This window comes from Pan paniscus, chromosome 1 (assembly GCF_029289425.2).
Source record: "Pan paniscus chromosome 1, NHGRI_mPanPan1-v2.0_pri, whole genome shotgun sequence".
NCBI lineage: Eukaryota > Metazoa > Chordata > Mammalia > Primates > Hominidae > Pan > Pan paniscus.
The window spans coordinates 117,229,458-117,248,236 of record NC_073249.2 but is presented as its reverse complement, the minus strand read 5'-3'; the positions used below and the strand labels follow the sequence as shown (position 1 = coordinate 117,248,236).

The window sequence follows — 18,779 nt, the reverse complement described above, 5'->3', positions numbered from 1 at the left end:
GAGTTGGAGACCAGCCTGGCCAACATATTAAAATAGAAAAATTAGCCGTGTGTGGTGGCAGGAGCCTGTAATCCCAGCTACTTGGGAGGTTGAGACATGAGAATCACTTGAATCCAGGAGGTGGAGGTTGCAGTGAGCTGGGATTATGCTACTGCACTCCAGCCTGGGTGACAGAGTGAGACTCTGTCTCAAAAAAAAAAGATGTTTATATGTAACCTTCCAAAGTGTTTCACATCAGCAAGCAGCAGCACTCCATGTGGTTATTTAGCAATGCAGGTCCTTCCGTGCAGTGGCTTGTCATCCCTAGGACTTGAGGCTGGGTCAGTGCCACATCTGGGTTGAAGCCAGCAGGAAGGGGAATTGGTTTTCTGGGTCTTGGCTTCCTTCCGGTGGTCTATTACAGAAGAACAAACCACCCCAAATTTAGTGCTGTAAAACACCAGCCATTTCATTATCTTCACAGATTCTGTGAGTCTGTGAGGAATTCTGGGGGAATTTGGACAGAACACAGAGAGGGTGGCTTGTCTCTGCCCTGCAATGTCTGGGCCTCAGCTGGGAAGACTCAAATGGTTGGGGGCTGAACCGTCTGGAGGCATTTCTGCTTACCTGGCACGTGGCTGGAAGACTGGGCTAGGCTGAGCCAGTACCAGAGCACCAACATGTGGCCTCTCCAACATGGTGACCTCAAAGGAGTTGGGTTTCTTTTATAGTGGCTCAGGGCTCAAGAGTGTGTGTTCCCAGAGAACAAGGTGAAGCTACATAACCTTCTATATCCTAAGCCTCAGAAGTCACATTTCTTCCCATGGTACTCTATGATAGAAGACTGCCCAGGTTCAAGTGGAGGTGTCATAGACCCCCCCACCTCTTGATGGGAAGAGAGTGGAAGAATCTGTGGCCATATTTATAAACCACTACAGCCCAGAGGGGCACATGCCAGTTTTACTCACATTCCGCCTGTGAGAGTGTAGTTATATGGTGTCATCTAAATGCAATAGGGCCGGAAAATGCTGTCCCTACTTAGACAGCTTCAACTGCATTATAAGGGAAGAAGAGGCTGGGCACAGTGACTCATGCCTGTAATCCCAGCACTTTGGGAGGCCGAAGTGGAAGAATTGTTTGAGACCAGGAGTTCAAGACCAGCCTGAGCAACATAGTGAGTCCTCATCTCTTCAAAAATTAGCCAGATGCATTGGTGCATTTGTGGCCCCAGCGACTCAGGGGGCTGAGGTGTAAGGATCACTTGAGCCCAGGTGGTTGAGATTGTAGTGAGCTGTAGTGCCACTGCTCTCCAGCCTGGGCGACAGAGCAAGACCCTGCCTCAAAAAAAAAAAAAAAAAAAAAAAAAAAAAAAAGAAGAAGAAGAAGAAAGGAGAATGGATTTTCATAGACTGTTAGCAATCTGCTAGAGTCACTCCTCTGGCCACCAAACATCTATGTGTCTCACTCCCCACATATGCAATACACTTCTCCTAGGGGGAAAAAAACCCAAATCCCAGTGATGGGATCTGCTGCTGCATATTTGTTGAACAACTAACTGACTGGATATTGCAGAGCAGCTGTGTCCAGCCCATCCATTATGAAAATGGGGTGGGCAGAGACAATATTTTATTTATTTCTTTTCTTTTCTTTTTTGTTTGTTTGTTTGTTTTTGAGATGGAGTCTTGCTTTGTCACCCAGGCCAGAGTGCAGTGGCACGATGTCGGCTCACTGCAACCTGTTCCTCCAGGGTTCAAGCAATTCTCCTGCCTCAGCCTCCCAAGTAGCTGGGATTACAGGCACCTGCCATCACGCCTAGCTAATTTTTGTATTTTTAGTAGAGACGGGGTTTCACTACATTGACCAGGCTTGTCTTGAACTCCTAACCTCAAGTGATCCACCCACCTTGGCCTCTCAAAGTGCTGGGATTACAGACGTGAGCCACCACGCCCAGCCAATGTTCCATTTCTTAACCTTGAGCCTCGGGTGGGCTAGTTCTAAGTAGGGAGGCAAAATGAGGTAGCCTCTGGCCTGTTAAGAATGGAGAGAGATCTGCATTTCCCTTTGTCTTGGCACTTAATTCAATCATTTACAGAGTGGGAAACATGAATAAATGTTCATTGAAAAGAACATCTATCTCATGCTGCATCCCAAATTAATTCCAGATGGATCAAAGAGTTACATGTGAAAAATAAACACAGGAAAGGCTAGAGGAAAGGCATAGGGGCAGACAGTTCACAGAAGATAAAAAAAAAAAGGCCAGTGGTGTGAAAAGCCATGTTCTTGAAGATGTGGGGAGGCAGGAACTCTCAGACATTGTCAGTAGGTGTTTAAGTTGATCATTTTTAGATTTGGCAATAGCTTCTGAGGTGTCAAATGTTCCGTACCCTTTTATCCAGGAATTCCTCTTCTAGGTATTTATTCTACAGATACACAGTATTCCCACAAGTGAGCAAAAACTCTGTCAAAAATGTTCAGGCCGGGTGCGGTTGCTCATGCCTGTAATCTCAGACCTTTGGGAGGCTGAGGCGGGTGGATCACCTTAGGTCAGGAGTTCGAGACTAGCCTTGCCAACATGGTGAAACCCCATCTCTACTAAAAATACAAAAATTAGTTGGCTGTGGTGGCGCATGCCTGTAATCCCAGCTACTTGGGAGGCTGAGGCAGGAGAATTGCTTGAACTCGGGAGGTGGAGGTTGCAGTGAGCCAAGATCACACCATTTCACTCCAGTCTGGGCGACAGAGCAAGACTCCATCTCAAAAAAAAAAAAAAAAAAAAAAAAGAATGTTCAGTGTACGCTTGTTTAAAATAGCAAAGTAACTGGAAACCACCTAAATCTCCATCCATGGAAACATTAAATCAAGTAGAATTCCATGCAGCTGTTCAAAAGAATAAGATTCAGTAGCATTCACATGGAGAAATGTCCAAGGAGCACTGATAATAGGAAACAAAAGGCAAGCTGGAGAGCAGTATGGATAACATAATTCCATTTGTGTTAAGAAAGAAAACAAGTCGATATAATTCCTAAATATAAAACAACAATACCTGGAAAGATTTATAGGAAGCTTTGACAGTGGTTTCTTCAGAGGGAGTGAGTTTCATGCTGGGGGTAACAGGAGAATTTTATCTTTGTGCTTTATACCTTTCTTTACTGTACAATGGGTTATTTTACAATGTACATGTAATCAGTTTTATAGAAGAATCAAATTTAGAATAGTAATTATCTCAAGGGAAGGAGAGAAGAGAATGGGACAGAGGTTATAGGGCCCTTTAACTGTATTTCCAATATTATGTTTCAAAAAGAAATTGAAATGGTGAAAATGGTCAATTTTATGTCAGCATATTTTACTACAATAAAAAAAAGAAGAAATTGAAGCAAATATGGCAACATGTTAAGAACTGCTAAAGCTGGGCTGGTGCAGTGGCTCACACCTGTAGTCCCAACACTTTGGGAGGCCAAGGTGGGAGGATTGCTTGAGCTGGAGTCCCAGGCCAGCCTGGGCAACATGGTGAGACCTGACTTTTCCAAAAAATGTAAAAATTAGCCAAGTGTGGTTTACTCAGGAGGCTGAGGTAGAGGGATTGCTTGAGCCCAGGAGTTTGAGGCTGCAGTGAGCTATGATTGTGCCACTGCACTCCAGCCTGGGCAACAGACAAAGACCCTGTCTCAAGAAAAAAAAAAAAAAGAATGGGTAAAGCTGGTTGGTGGGTACAAAGATGTTCATTCTATAATTCCCTATGCTTTTCCAAATATTTGTTGCATTTCACAACTTAGAAAAAGAGTTTAAAAATTCATTCAACATAACAAGATAAAGTAAATTAAAAAGAAACCAGAAAAAAAATGAAGCAAAAGGAAAATAAGAGCAGTAAAACAAAAAACTTTATAACCCATACTAAATGCATTAGATAACCTTTTATTTATTTATTTATTTATTTATTTATTTATTTATTTATTTTAGTCTCATTCTGTTGCCCGGGCTGGAGTGCAGTGGTGCCTCCACCTCCCAGGTTCAAGCGATTCTCCTGCCTCAGCCTCCCAAGTAGCTGGGATTACAGGCATGTGCCACCACACCTGGCTAATTTTTGTATTTTTAGTAGACATGGGGTTTCACCATGTTGGCCAGGCTGGCCTCGAACTCCTGAGCTCAAATTATCCACCTAAGCTTCCCAAAGTGCTGGGATTACAGGTGTGAGCCACCATGCCAGGCCAAATAACTTTCTTACAAGCAGCTGGAGAAATTTAATCATTGTCTCGTAGGAGGTATAGGAACTTCATGTTTCTCATTTTAAGCTCTAGGAAGCACTTTAGTCCTGGAGCTTACAGTCAATCTGTAAGAAACAGACAGATTGTTGCTTAGAAAAGCTCAATTTACCAATCCAGCATGGAGGCTGGATTTCAGTGCAAACCCGAGGTGGGTGAACAGTTCAGAGCCTGTTTCTCCGGGTGCAGATGAGAGCCACAGAGAGTTCTGGCAGCCCAGGGGGGAGGGGGGCTGGACGGATTTATTGCAGAGGGCCTCCCTGGGCAGAGGATCGGAACAAGGAAAAGGATGAGGAGCTGACCACCAGGGAAGCAGGTGCTCCCCGTGGGCCTCTGACTGAGCCCTGATCCTGTATGCTTGGCCCTCCTTTCATAGCATGGGGCATTTTGGGTGAGTGAAGATGCCTCCCGATGGTTTGGCTCCCAAACATTTGAGTCTTCTCACACGCCATGGTCTTCACCTCTCTGACCCTTCCCCTGCCCTTGCCCTGGAGAGCTGGAAAAGCAGTAAATCAGTGGAAGGGGCTGCCCCAACCCCAAGGCATTCGCACCCTTCCCTGGCCCATTTCCCGGCACAGGTCACAGGCAGGGTCTTAATCTGCTGCACCTGCAGTTCTTTGATCCATTTTGGTTTCTTTTCTTTTGAAAAACATTGACCGCAGTGCAATCTTGACTCTGTTGCTTTGAAAACCCTCTTCCTGTGAACTTGTGATGCCAGTGATAAAGAAAAGGGCAGAGGGCTGCGGGTCTTACCAGGGGCCTTTGTTATGGGCGCTGAAGGGGAATAAATATCACAGGTGGGCAGAAGGTGGGGCTGGGCCTGGAGAGGTTCTGAGGGCTTGGGTTGTTCGGGCCCTAGGCTGGGGACATCCAGGGCCAGGCGGCTACTTGCTAATAATCAGGCTTCCCAGCTGCCCTGGAGCCCAGTGGGGCCGTGAGCTTCCTCCCACCTAGATGCTACTGTCTAGGGTGCATAGGAGGATCCCCACACTGGGGGAAGTGAACTCAGCACTGCCCAGTTTCCTACCAGCTGGGCCCACGATTCTAGGCAGAGCTGGGCCTCCTGGTCTAGCTGCCTGCCCCTCTGCCACCCTGAGGGCCGACGCTGCGCTGCCTACAGGCCTGCTGCTGCTGCTCTCCAGCCTCCCACAGCTGCAGGATTGGGGTGTGAGTGAGTGTGTGGAGAAAGGGTTTCTGGGTTCCATTCCTGGCAAGGACTCTAAGACCTCCTGAGCCAACCTCTTGTCAGTGATTGTTCTGCTGCCCAGGGCTTCTGGGGCTGGTGACTGACTTCTCAGTGGCCCCGATTTTGTGTTCTTGTTGCTGACTCTTGGAAACCAAATGCTGGCAACCAGCCTGTGCCTGCCAGACTCCAGGCTGGGACCCTTAGATACATGATTGCTTTTCAAATTTGGAACAAGCAAAACATAAGCATGCTCATCAACACTCTTGTACAGAGAAGGAAAATGAGTCAGGATTGGGTGCCTTTTTCCAGTCTGCCTGCCAACTTTCTCCACCTTGCTCTGCCCCCTAGGACTGTGGGAACTACGTCTATGGGTGCCTTTACCCTCTGCCTTGGTCACTGGGGAGCGCCGATAGCTTATGGGAGGCAGAGAGGAGACTGAGGTCAGGGCACTTAACCTCCTGCGGGGCAGCCACAGCCTGGCTGCATCCCTCCATGAGGCCACAGCTGCTGCCAGGCAGCCCTATCTACTCAGCTCCAGAGCTCTGCAGGTCCGGTGACCTCCCCTGGGGTCATCAGGTCCAGCAGCAGGAAAGCCTGATGCTCTTGGTCCAGGTTCCTGCAATCCTTTTCCAAGACCTTTGACAATAGTCTCCTTATTGAATACTTCTCAAATCCCCCAGTTTGAGTATGTTGACGGCTTCCTCCTGGGACCCTGCATTATCCATACCATCCAGCCAGTTGATCAGCAAGGACTCCTGGGTCTGCCAAGTCACTACAGACTGCAGCTGGGCTATAGGAGGGGGTGCCCCTTTCTAATTCCTGCTCTTTTTTCTGGCTCTGCTCATACCCTCATCCATGTACCCCCTATTTCCCTGCTTTGCCTCCCACCCCAACCTACAGTGCTTCCCCTGCCAGATGTCTGGGGATGTTTAGAAGAGGAGAGTCACAGCCAAACAACTGCTTCTCCACCCCAGCCACGCTGATGCATCCGGGAAGTGGTGCTCACTGGGATCTGAGTTCTTAGGCGTCATAGGGCAGTCATAGAGGCCCTGGGTCCTTGAGATAGGTGTCCTGGAAGCCAGTGCACGGAAGCAGGGTGATTTCACATTGCTGGAAGAGTCCTCTTCTCTGGGGACCCTTCGCCAGTAAAACCCACCCACTCACCTACTCACTCACTTGCAATTCAGAGAGGCTGGCTCACCACCAGGCCCACCCCAAGGGATCTGTGTATCACTTCCTGTGGGAGGCTCTCCCTGGCACCTGGCGGAGGCTGGCTGCCCATCGCATGCTCCCAGCACATCCCGTCTCTCCTCATGCTGTAACCCTTATCACACTGACATGGCTTATCTGTTGTCCACGTCCACCACTGTACCCGCCACAACCTGGAATCCCTTGCACCTGGCACAGTGCTGGGCGCACAGAGAGGGCTCAACAAATGTTTGTTAAATTAAAATGGAAAATAAGGTATTTCAATCAATACTATGCAGGTTGCTCTTCCTGTATCTAGGTGGCCACTGAGAGAACAATGACCAGCTCTGCAGCTGGGGTCCTAAAGAGAAAACCAGCCTGCTGAGTCTGGAGACTGGGCTCTGCCCCTGCTGTGCCTCATGCTAAGTGTGTGCCTGTGGTCAAAGTCTCTGAGCTTTAGGTTTCTCATCTGTAAGATGGAGATAGTACTTACCTTAGTTTTCTATTGCTTCATAATAAATTATCACAAACTTACGGGTTTATAACAGTGCACATTTTTTAGGCTTAGCTGGGTCCTCTCCAGGGCTGCAGTGAAGGTGTCAGCCAGGGCTGGGTTCTTCATCTGGATGCTCAAGTGGGGATGGATCCACTTCCAGGCTTATGAAGGTTGTTAGCAGAATTCATCTCCTTGTGGTTGTAGAACTAAAATCTTTGTGGTAACTGTTGGTCGGGGGCTGCTCTCAGGTCCTAGAGGCTGCCTGTAATTCCTTACCACAAAGCCTCTCTGTATGCCCCTTCAGATCATGGCACACACTTCTTCAAATTCAGCAAGGAAGAAAATGTCTAGCACCAGTCTGCTAGTAAGCCCAGGTCTTTTTTTTTTTTTTTTTTTTTTTTTCTTTTTTGAGACGGAGTTTTTCTCTTTGTTGCCCAGGCTGGAGTGCAGTGGCACGATCTCGGCTCACTGCAACCTCCGCCTCCCAGGTTCAAGTGATTCTCCTGTCTCAGCCTCCTGAGTAGCTGGGATTACAGGTACGCACCACCATGCCCAGCTAATTTTTGTATTTTTAGTAGAGATGGGGTTTCACCATGTTGGCCAGGCTGGTCTTGAACTCCTGACCTCAGGTTATCCGCCCGCCTTGGCCTCCCAAAGTGCTGGGATTATAGGTGTGAGCCACCATGCCTGGCCAAGCCCCCGTCTTTTATGGAATGCTTCATGAATTTGCATGTCATCCTTGCGAGCCCACGTTTTTTATAATATAACATAATCATAGAAGTGACGTCCCATTCCCTTTGCCATATTTCCTTGTTTAGGAGCTACTCACAGGTCCTGCCCTATTTGAGGGCTGGGGGTCACAGAAAGGCATGGACATGGAGTCACTCCAGAGCTCTAGGAGCTAGAGTCTGAATCCTACAATGCTAATCTCTATCTCATAGATTTCTGGAGAGAATTAAGTGAAAGAATGCCTGGCACTTAGTAAGAACTCAGGAAATGTCACAGAAGGCAGCAGAAGCAGCTGTCTTTACTTTGGCCCACTTTGAAATGTTGGCTCACAGCTTGTCCTCAGTCTGCACCTGCCCTGTTGCTTCCACCATGCTGCTGCGGTCACTTTTATCACGTGGCTGGATCTTGAAGGCAGTTGAATTTGCTAAGTGGTATTAACTGGAACGATCAACAGGTGTTATTATCATTTTAATTAAAAGTTCTTGGAAGATAAGAACCCATCTTACCAATGTTTTCAGCCTCTGGTGCTTAGCTTGTTGAGCTTAGGATGTTGGCTTTAGCTTGGCTGCTCTGTAAGTGTTGAGCCATTGCACCCCCTAGAATGATGTAATTGAGTTCAGAGCTACAGCCTCAGGGTACAAGTGATGGTTGGTGGGGAGAAGGGAGCAGGCATGGGTTGGATGGGCAAGTTAGGTGACAGCTGGGAGGAGCAGTAAGAGTCTTGGCAGGTCCCCGAGTCCAGATCCTGCCAGTGGAAGCGCCTCGGCCCTGCCGCCATGCCCACCCACCCTCCCAATCCTGGCTGCTCCAGGCTTTCTTCCATTCTTTCTGTTCAGCTCCCCTCACACCCCTACCCCCAAAGCAGAGTGGAGTGCAGTGGCGCGATCTCGGCTCACTGCAAGCTCCACCTCCCGGGTTCACACCATTCTCCTGCCTCAGCCTCCCGAGTAGCTGGGACTACGGGCACCTGCCACCACGCCCCACTAATTTTTTGTATTTTTAGTAGAGACGGGGTTTCACTGTGTTAGCCAGGGTGGTCTCGATCTCCTGACCTTGCGATCCACCCCCCCCTTGGCCTCCCAAAGTGCTGGGATTACAGGCGTGAGCCACTGTGCCCAGCTGGGCCCTGTCCCTTCTAATGTGGGAATAGAAGCCTGATTCTTTCAGAGACATAGAGCTTCTGGGCCGGGAAGGGCCTTAGGCTTGGGGTCAACAACTGTCTTTAGGATGCAGGTGAGTTGTATCTATTGAGCACCTACTTGTGCCACTGGGCTCTGCACTTTACATACTTCATTTCCACCATTTTTCAGTCTTCAAGGTGGATAAACCAAAGCCCAGAGAGGGAAAGCGGTTTTCTCTGGTCACATAGCTGCTAGGCGGCAAAGTTAGGACCAGAGTTTCGGTGACCTGAGCCACTGATCCAGGATTGCCTCTCTGTGACACTCCCTCCCACCCAAGTCTGTGGGCCCCCTGGTGTCGGTAGTGGAGCGTGTCTGCCTTGGCCCTAGCCCGGTTCTTCATACAGGCTGCTCTGATTCCCACCCACAGTGTCTTCCTTCCCACCACCCTTCCTTCCAGAACTTGGCTCCAGCCTCCTACCAACTCCGTCCCACATCCCTCACCCCCAGCCTGGCCCAGAACCAGCTGGGGCAGATGGTCCAGACCCTCAGTGTATTCTTTCCCGGCAGGGACAGAAGCAGTTTGAGGCTTACACATCTGGGCAGCTGTTGCCCAACTTTGATCTGCAGGAAATAAGCCAGAGGGATCCTTCCTGTCACTTCTGGGCTGGACCCTGGCCCTGAGAGTTGGAGTCTCCTCAGAGAGGCAGAGGCCTTCCTCAGCTGTGGGAGGGGGTGGTGGCAGCAAGAAGCTAGGGTACTGCGTGGGTGGGGTCACCTGGCCTGGGACTGGGGGCAGCCAGACTGGAAGTTCACCCTCTCTCCTCAGGTAGAAAAGTGGACAGAAGCCCAGAGGCAGTAGCCCAGGGCCAGGCCTGTAAGAGCCTGTAAACATCTGAAACTGTCAGTTTCTTCCAGGGATGTTTTTGTTATCACATCTGATTTCCCTCAAGGAGTCAGTGGTAAAGCCCTTACAAAGCATGTCTTCAGGGTTGGAAAAGAAGCAGAGCTGGGTTCCTGTGTTCCTTTTGCACCCAGATGAGGTTTGGGGAGGGTGGAAGCAGGTGGCCAGGGCTGGGAGATGCTGGCTGTGCTCCTGCAGGGTGGAAGGCAGCCTGGGTCTGGGTCAGGGTGGAGCTGAGACTTTGTTAGCCTGGGAGTCAGCTGTTGCGAGGGCTCAGACGGGCTGGCATTCCCCCGAAGCCCAGCCTGGCTTCCAAGAAAACACTCTAAACATGGTCGGTAACGGCGGGGAACAGCACCGTGCAGCCTGGCGCTACCTCCTTTCATAAATGGGAGCAGTCCGGGCTCCTCAGGGGCAGAACCTAGCAAAGGAGGATGTGCACAGCAGGCACGCACACACCTGTCACCCACCACAGGACGTAGGTTGCAGACCCCTGACCTTCTTGGGCCTGTGCCTGTGCCAAGAAGATTGGGGGTCTGCAGCCTATGTTCTGTGGGGGATGACATGTGTGTGCATGGTCCTGAAGAATCATACACAGCCCCACCCAGCCACACCCAGCCACCCACAGCCACATGCACCTGCAGGCATGCTTCATCACACTCAGCACCACACAAGCACTAGAACACACATAACCACAGGTGATCATGCCTAACACACCATGACATACAATCACACAAAACCATAAGGCACCAGGTGCAATCACATTCAGTCTTCCATCTGTACTCAATCACAGCTGGACATTGTTACACACAGGGATTCTGAGTCACATGCAGTCACACGCAGACTTGTACCACTCTACACAACCACAATCACATTCAACCACACCCTTTGGCGCATAACACATATCACAGGCAATCACACACGACCAGTACAGTGGCAGGCAAGCATGGGCCGTCACAGGCCATGGATGGTGCTTTGACTCAGCAGGGGGTCAGGGCCTGGGGAGACCTTGTTCTCTGAATGGGGGTTGGTGAGGGCCTGGCTGTGACTAAGGGACAGAGGCATCCATCAGTCATTAGACAGTCCACTTCCTGGTCACCCCTTCAGAGTGGTGGAAGTTATTCCCCCTGCCTCCCACCCAGCAGAGCATTCCTGGGTCCTGATGCAGTCTCCTTGGCCTCCTACCTCCCTCTCCTCTGGCCTTGGCTGGGCCGCTGGCGGGAAGCTTGGACCAGCCAGGACTACGGTGAGTCAGCAGGGAAGGGCTCAGGGAATGCCAGGCAGGTGAGTGACCCACAGGGCCTGCAATTATTGGGGCTTCTGAGAGTGGGAGGGCTGCCATTCATCATCGGGGGCTGCCCACTAGAGATCACCCACCCAGGGGATAGAGGGTTATGGGCATGGGACCAGGTGACGATGGTAATTTCTCAGCCAACCCTATATCCAAAGCCTCTGCTCTTGGAAAACTCCCTATACAGCTGTCAGGGTCTGTGCCCTCCTACAGGCTGAGCTCTGGCCTGGGCCTCTGCTCCCACATGGTCCCCAGCTAGGCTCAGCCTGGAACAGCCCTGCATCCCCAGCACTACACCCTGCCCTCTACTGTCACTGACTCGCTCATTCATTTAGCACTTTGCGGAGCACCTACCACACCAAGATGCATGACAGTGTCTTCAAGTAGGGAAGATGGCCCAAAAGATGATTCCAGAACAATGTGGACGTATAGCGACAGAGATATACACATGTTATTGTGGAAGCTGCTGGGATTGACTGCTTTGTGAGCCCTGGATGGCCAGTCCTTGCTATGGGGGCTGGGATGGCTGCTGACAATGGTGACCTTCCACAGGCAACCCAGCCAGAAGTGCTGAGCCCCTCCCAGGAAAGGCACCAGCGGGCCTGACAGTTAATTATAGAGCCCTTTTTTTTTTTTTTAAAGGAAGTAACTCAATCCACTTTAATATTTAGCTAGCATTTATGTTACAGGTCTATGAGGGAAGAAATATACTGGAAAAAAGAAGAAATACATTTTTTTCTCATTCTGAAAGATTTCGTTTCTCCACAAGACAGCAAAATACACAAATATATGCAAATGTGTGCATGCACACGTGCACACAACCCACAAAAGTACTATCTATGAAGGAAAGAGAGACCAAGTTCAATTGAAACAGGTATTTAGAAATGATAGGGAGGTTGGAAGAAAAGGTGAGAACACGTGAAAAGTAATTTTACTTTTGTTTAAACTTAAGCTTGCCAACTTTTTTCCTTGAACAGCATTTGTCTTGTTTTCATACCCACCTATGCTCATATCAGAAACTTAAAACTACTTCGTGATTCTACTTTGAATTTATAGCCACATGACTAAGATGTTTTGAATATAAGCCTATCCATATGCCAGATAAACTTTGAGAACTCTTAATGTCTCTTCTTTTATGAGAATTCTTTTCTGATGTAGTTGGGTTGATGAAGAAAATTAAAGGCCAAGGGCCAGAAAGCCAACTTCCCTAAAGGCAACCCAAGGAAAAATTTTCCAACTACCTATGTGCAAGAAATATTTCTTTCAAGTACTAAATCAATTTCTTCAACTGTACAGTGAATTCTAATTTGATGGTTTCCAAAAGTAATAGAGTAACAACAAAATGTGATAAAATTAAGACTATATGAAAACAGAATAAATGGAACAATAATTCAAATAAAAACTAAAATAAAATGACATTTACTATGGATTTTTGTAATCAGTATCTCATAATATATTTAAATTTTCCTTTTATACGTAAGATCACAGCCAACCAGGTTAACTGTAACTTCCAATTTTATCACTAGCCACTTGTGCTATTTTATCACATTTGAAAATATCCACTCTTACTAATTTACTTCAAACTGTGACTTACCAATTTGTTTAGACAATAATAATTAAGGGCCCTTTCTTTGTCAGGATAATAAAAAATTAAATGATATATTGAAGATACTACTAAAGAAACCACTTTGTTGATTTTGGCCTCTGCATTGACGATCTGTAGGAATTTTTCTAATTAATTTTCAAATCTTCCCACAAGCTTTATGTTCAAAGAAATATCATCTTTGAAATAATTTGCGGGAATAATTTACAAATCAAAAATTGATTCACAAGATTGTGTTGCTGTAACCACTAATTTTAACAACTAAATATTTTCTGTATTGGTTTTCTTGATTGTAAAATGTCAATAATATGGAGGTACTTTTAATATACCAGAACACTTAATTACGCCAGTTTCCCATCAACCCACCAAAGTCATTTAATGATTATATTGACCATTTCCACTGATTGGCAGGAGGCTCTTCAGCTAAGAGGTCTCCTGGTTTCCACTGCATTATTTTTTTCACCAGACTTCATTCATTTTTAGCCTGAAGAATCACCTCTTCTATTTGGCCACCTTGAAGTCAGTCTTCTTATTTTTTAACATCTGGTTCTGCTTTAACCATTTAACCATTTTAACCAGCTTCTCATTTGTAAACTGTTCTGTGTGCTTTCTGTATGTTGCATTTTTAGGGTTTTGCTCAAGAACATCAAGAATCTTTGCATGCGATATTCTCAGCCTCTCCAGTGGACTCTTGCATACATCCAGTCTCACAAGGCCAGGGTTCTTCTTCAGCACACTGCCATGACAGCACCAATGAGCCCACCCATTTTCTTTTATCTAACAGAGCCAGAAGATTACTTTTTCAGATCTGAAGAACGAAATTTTAAATGCCATGTTTGAAGGAAGTCTTTCTAAAATGATGAATTCCTGCCGGGCGTGGTGGCTCACGCCTGTAATCCCAGCACTTTGGGAGGCTGAGGCGGGTGGATCACCAGGTCAGGAGTTCAAGACCAGCCTGGCCAATATGGTGAAACCCTGTCTCTACTAAAAATACAAAAATTAGCCATGTGTGGTGGTGGGTGCCTGTAGTCCCAGCTACTCAGGAGGCTGAGGCAGGAGAATCACTTGAAGCCAGGAGGCAGAGGTTGCAGTGAGCTGCACTCCAGCCTGGGCAACAGAGTGAGACTCTGTCTCAAAAAAAAAAACAAAAAACAAAAAACAAAAAAAACGATAAATTCCTGCCTCTTGCAGCACAGCAGATTCCCCACAGCAGTCTTCTTGTCTAAGAGCCATTAGTCCCAACTTCCATTATGACTAGACCAGGATGCAGTGATGCTTTCTTGGGCTCAGAGTAGGGGCACAAAAATACTTGAGGAACGGCCAGGCGCAGTGGCTGATGCCTGTGATGCCATTTGGGTGGTCGAGGCAGGTGGATCACCTCAGGTCAGGGATTCAATACCAGCCTGGCCAATGTGGCAAAACCCCGTCTCTACTAAAAATACAAAAATTAGCTGGGCATGGGGGCTCGCGCCTGTAATCCCAGCTACCTGGGAGGCCAAGGCAGGAGAATTGCTTAAACCTGGGAGGCAGAGGTTGCAGTGAGCCAAAATCATGCCATTGAACTCCAGCCTGGGCATCAAGAGTGAAACTCCGTCTCAAAAAAAAAAAAAAAAAAACTTGTGGAACACATACTAATGAGCCCACCCAGTTAGGCTGGAAGATTGGAATGCAGACAGTAAAGAACAGAATGCTCCCTGGTATCGGGTCCATGGGGTGCGACGGCCGCTACTAGGGTCTTTCTCTCTTGTTCTCTGGACTCTTCCTAAGAGAAGAGCCACTCTTCCTGCCTCCCTTCTTCTTTGCTGCAGAGGCTCAGCCTGTTTCCCCTCTTCTAGGCCCTGCATTCATCCTTCTAACATCGTCTGAGAAGTATGTCCCACTCTCACTGGGTCCTCCTTTCCTGGCTGTCCCTGGACTTGAAGAGAAGCACCAGCCTTCCTTCTAGTTCCTTCTCATCGCTCCCTGGAAACAAGATGTTAACAAAAATCAGAACCACAGGAAAGTTGCAGAGGATCTGGAATCTTAAAAGTCCCTACATCCGGCTGGGCGCCGTGGCTCACACTTGTAATCCTAGCACTTTGGGAGGCCGAGGCGGTGGATCATCTGAGGTCAGGGATTCGAGACCAGCCTGGCCAACATGGTGAAACGCCATCTCTACTAAAAATACAAAAATTACCCAGACGTGGTGGCAGGTGCCTGTAATCCCATCTACTCAGGAGGCTGAGGCAGGAGAATCACTTGAACCCGGGGGAGCAGAGGTTGCAGTGGACTCCAGCCTGTGTGAAAGAGTGAGACTTTGTCTCAAAAAAAAAAAAAAAAAAAAAGTCCCTACATCGTAAGCGGCTGTTTAAAAAAAAAAAACAACAACAAAAAACAGCTAAGGCATCCCTGCCTCACATCTATAATATAATAAAATAAATTCCAGAGAGATAAAATGTTTCAATATAAAAAGAAACCACAGAAGACATGAAAGAAAACAGGAGTGACTATGTTTTTTTATTTTAGAGTGGGGAAGACCTTTCTAAGAAGAAACTCAGAAAAGCCTAATACATTTAACTACATGAAATTTGTAACATTCTGGACAACAAAAGCTCTATATACAAAGTCAAAGCACAAAGAACAAGCTGGGGAAAATACTTGCAACAGATAAAACAAAGGGTTTGTATCTCTAAGCTACAAAGAGCTTTTCCACATCAACAAGAAAAAGATAAACAACCCAACAGAAAAATGAAAAAAAAGCCAGGAGCAAGTAATCCATAGAAAAAGTATTATAATTAGCTACTATATGTATGAAAAGATGTTCACCCTCCCCCATAGTTTAAAAAAATCAAATTAAATCTATCAGGATGGCAAACATTAAAAAGATGAAATATATATATACATATATATATTTTTTTCTTCTTCTTCTTCTTCTTCTTCTTCTTCTTCTTCTTCTTCTTCTTCTTCTTCTTCTTCTTCTTCTTCTTCTTCTTCTTCTTCTCCTTCTCCTCCTTCTCCTTCTCCTTCTCCTTCTTCTTCTTTTTCTTTTTGAGACAGAGTCTCCTTCTGTCACCCAGGCTGGAGTGCAGTGGCACAATCTCGGCTCACTGCAACCTCCGCCTCCCAGGTTCAAGTGGTTCTCCTGGCTCAGCCTCCTGAGTAGCTGAGATTACAGGCATGTGCCACCACACCTGGCTAATTTTTTGTATTTTTTGTAGAGACAGGGTTTCATCATATTGGCCAGGCTGGTCAAGAACTCCTGACCTTAAGTGATCTGCCCACCTCAGCTTCCCAAAAACTGTTGGGATTACAGGCGTGAGTCACTGTGTTCAGCTAAAAGATGAATAATATTTAGTATTGACAAGATGTGGATTAATGGGCATTTTCACAGGCTGTATAGTTGGAAGGAAAAATTGGTAGAAACATTTTTGGAGGGCAATTTTGTAATATCTATTAAAGTTTGAAATATGCAAGCCCTTTGACTCAGTAATTCCATTGCTAGGAATTTATTATAGAATAAGGATAAACACCACACATCAGGGAGTTCATGGTGCATTTTAGGGGAGTCAGTGTGAATTTGTTCCTCCACAGGGTAGTGTTTTGTCTTAATCCCCTTGGGATTCTACAGGCATCTGGGGTGTGGAGTTTATACAGTCCAGTAAACTCACTTACTTCTCTCTAAGCCCATACACCCTTAAAAGCTCTCATAGGCTGGGCACAGTGGCTCATGCCTGTAATCCCAGCACTTTGGGAGGCCAAGGGTGGCGGATCACCTGAGGTCAGGAGTTTGAGACCAGCCTGACCAACATGGAGAAACCCCGTCTCCACTAAAAATACAAAATTAGCCAGGCGTGGTGGCGCATGCCTGTAATCCCAGCTACTCAGGAGGCTGAGGCAGGAGAATCGCTTCACTCTGGAAGTTGGAGGTTGCGACGAGCTGAGATCCTGCCATTGCACTCCAGCCTGCAACAAGAGCAAAACTTTGTCTAAACAAACAAACAAACAAATAAAAACTCTCATAAATCCCCACTTCCCCTCCTCGAACAGCTCACTTGTTGTTGGAAAATAAATCCCTCTGACTTTGGGAAAGCCATCTGTACCTCAGCTCCAGAGGGGAGCATGTGACCTAGACTAACTCTGTCGGAATATTTTATCCTCCCACCACATCTGTTGGTTCGGTGGCGGGCACATGGCCTAAGCTGTTCTCATTGTAATGCAGTTCTGTTGGAAGTATCAGGACAGAGATCTTCTTTTCCTACAGGTGTCATAGATAGATATGTGATCTGAACCGCTCTAGTTCTTTTTCTGCAAGGATAAAAATGAGCTTGAGGATGAAGCTAATCTACGGAGCAAGCCTGAGCCAAGTGAATTACAGATAAATGAGCTAAAGCCTGATGATGTTGTAAACCTCTAGATCAAATCATACCTGAATCCCACTGAGCCTCTGGGCTTTTCTGATGCTGGAGGCAATACATTCTCTCAGTTTGAGAAGAGATGTTTGTGTGCTTGCAGTGGAAGCCTCTCCACAAAGACAGAGTCCCTCCTCCTTGCAGACCATCTGGTTCTTTGTCTAGTAAGGCTCTGCCTCAGAGAACAACATTTTGTTAATTCTTCTTGGGAGCAAGGGAAGCCCTGACTTCCTTCATCCTAGGCTTGACTGCTTTGAGGTACTGTTGAGGTGGTATATGGAGGTGAGAGAAAAATGCCTCCTTGTCTGTGTGAGCCTCCTGTAACAATGTGAACTAGTCAGATATTACTCTCCCTAAATTATCTCACTACATTGGTTTCAGCTACAAAACTAGGAACAATTCAAATGCCCATCAGCAGGGTAACTTAATCGTGGTTCAATCACATGGCCGAGAGTGGGGGGATCCTCCGCAGCCTTTAAAAAGATGGAAGAAATGCTCTATGTACTGCCATGAAAGGCACCCAGAATAAACCATTTATTGAAAAAACCCGGTTGAAAAACAGAATGTATAGTATATAATGCCATTTGTGGTTTTTCAAACTGTAAGTCTATGGTTCTATCTGAATAGAAAAAGGTCTATAAGGAAGGTTGCTTGCACAACAAATTTTATAATGATCCCTGGGGGCTAGAATTCCACAGGCTTTGCATTTTCTATTTTTTCTACTCCTTTATTGAATTTGTATAGTGTAATAAAAAGATCTTTTTAAAGAAAATTTTTACAGTGCTGGCCTCTGGTCTGTAGCTCCCTATTTCCCTCTGTGGCAGTAACTGGAGGCCTCAAGGGAGCTGCCACAGCCTGAGTGTGTAGCTAAACACCCCTGCTGCTCCAGGAAACTCCAGCCTTGCTTGGCCTGTTTGTGGGTCTGTAAGAGACAACTCCAGGGTGGGTAGGGCCTCAGGGGCAGGGCCGTGTACCCAGTCATCCTGAGCCTGGTGTACCACCTGGTGCCAGGTGGTGAAGAGTGACTGGGCCAGGATGCCAGGGGGTGGAGTGGTGAGTTGCTGGTCTGCTTTGTTAGAGGAAGATGTCGGCATGGGTAGTAGGCTGAATCATAATCCCCAAAGACTTTGGATCCTAATCCCTTGGTATCAGTGAATGTTACTTTATATGGAAAAAAAGGTCATAGCAGATGTGATTAAGGATCTTGAGATGGGCAGATAGTTTTGGACTATCCTAGTAGGGCCTAAATGCAATCACAGATACCCTTAAGAGAGAGGCAGAGGGAGATTTGTCAAAACAGAAGAGGAGAAGGCCATGTGACCACAGAGGCAGAGACTGGAGTGATGTGGCCACAAGCCAGGGAATGCTGGCAGCCACCAGAAGCTGGAAGAGGCCAGGCACAGATTCTCCCACGACACCTCCAGAGGGCGTGCAGCCTGACTGAAACTGGATTTTGGCCCAGTGATACTGATTTTGAACTTCTCTGCCCTCTGGAACTATGAGAGAATCCATTTCTGTTGTTTTAAGCCACCAAATTCATGACGATCTGTGACAGCAGCCACAGGAACCTGACATAGCTGTCAAAAGTGAGGCTGGCCTGCAGCTGTTCAGCATACTCTTTCCTGAGGGCCTGCCTTC

General features: G+C 47.1%; 1 pseudogene; it reads right to left on the bottom strand.

Moving 5' to 3' along the window:
- Positions 1–13,135: 13,135 nt before the first annotated feature.
- On the bottom strand, positions 13,136–18,235 carry LOC106635219 (NADH dehydrogenase [ubiquinone] 1 alpha subcomplex subunit 5-like; annotated as a pseudogene).
- Positions 18,236–18,779: the final 544 nt, after the last annotated feature.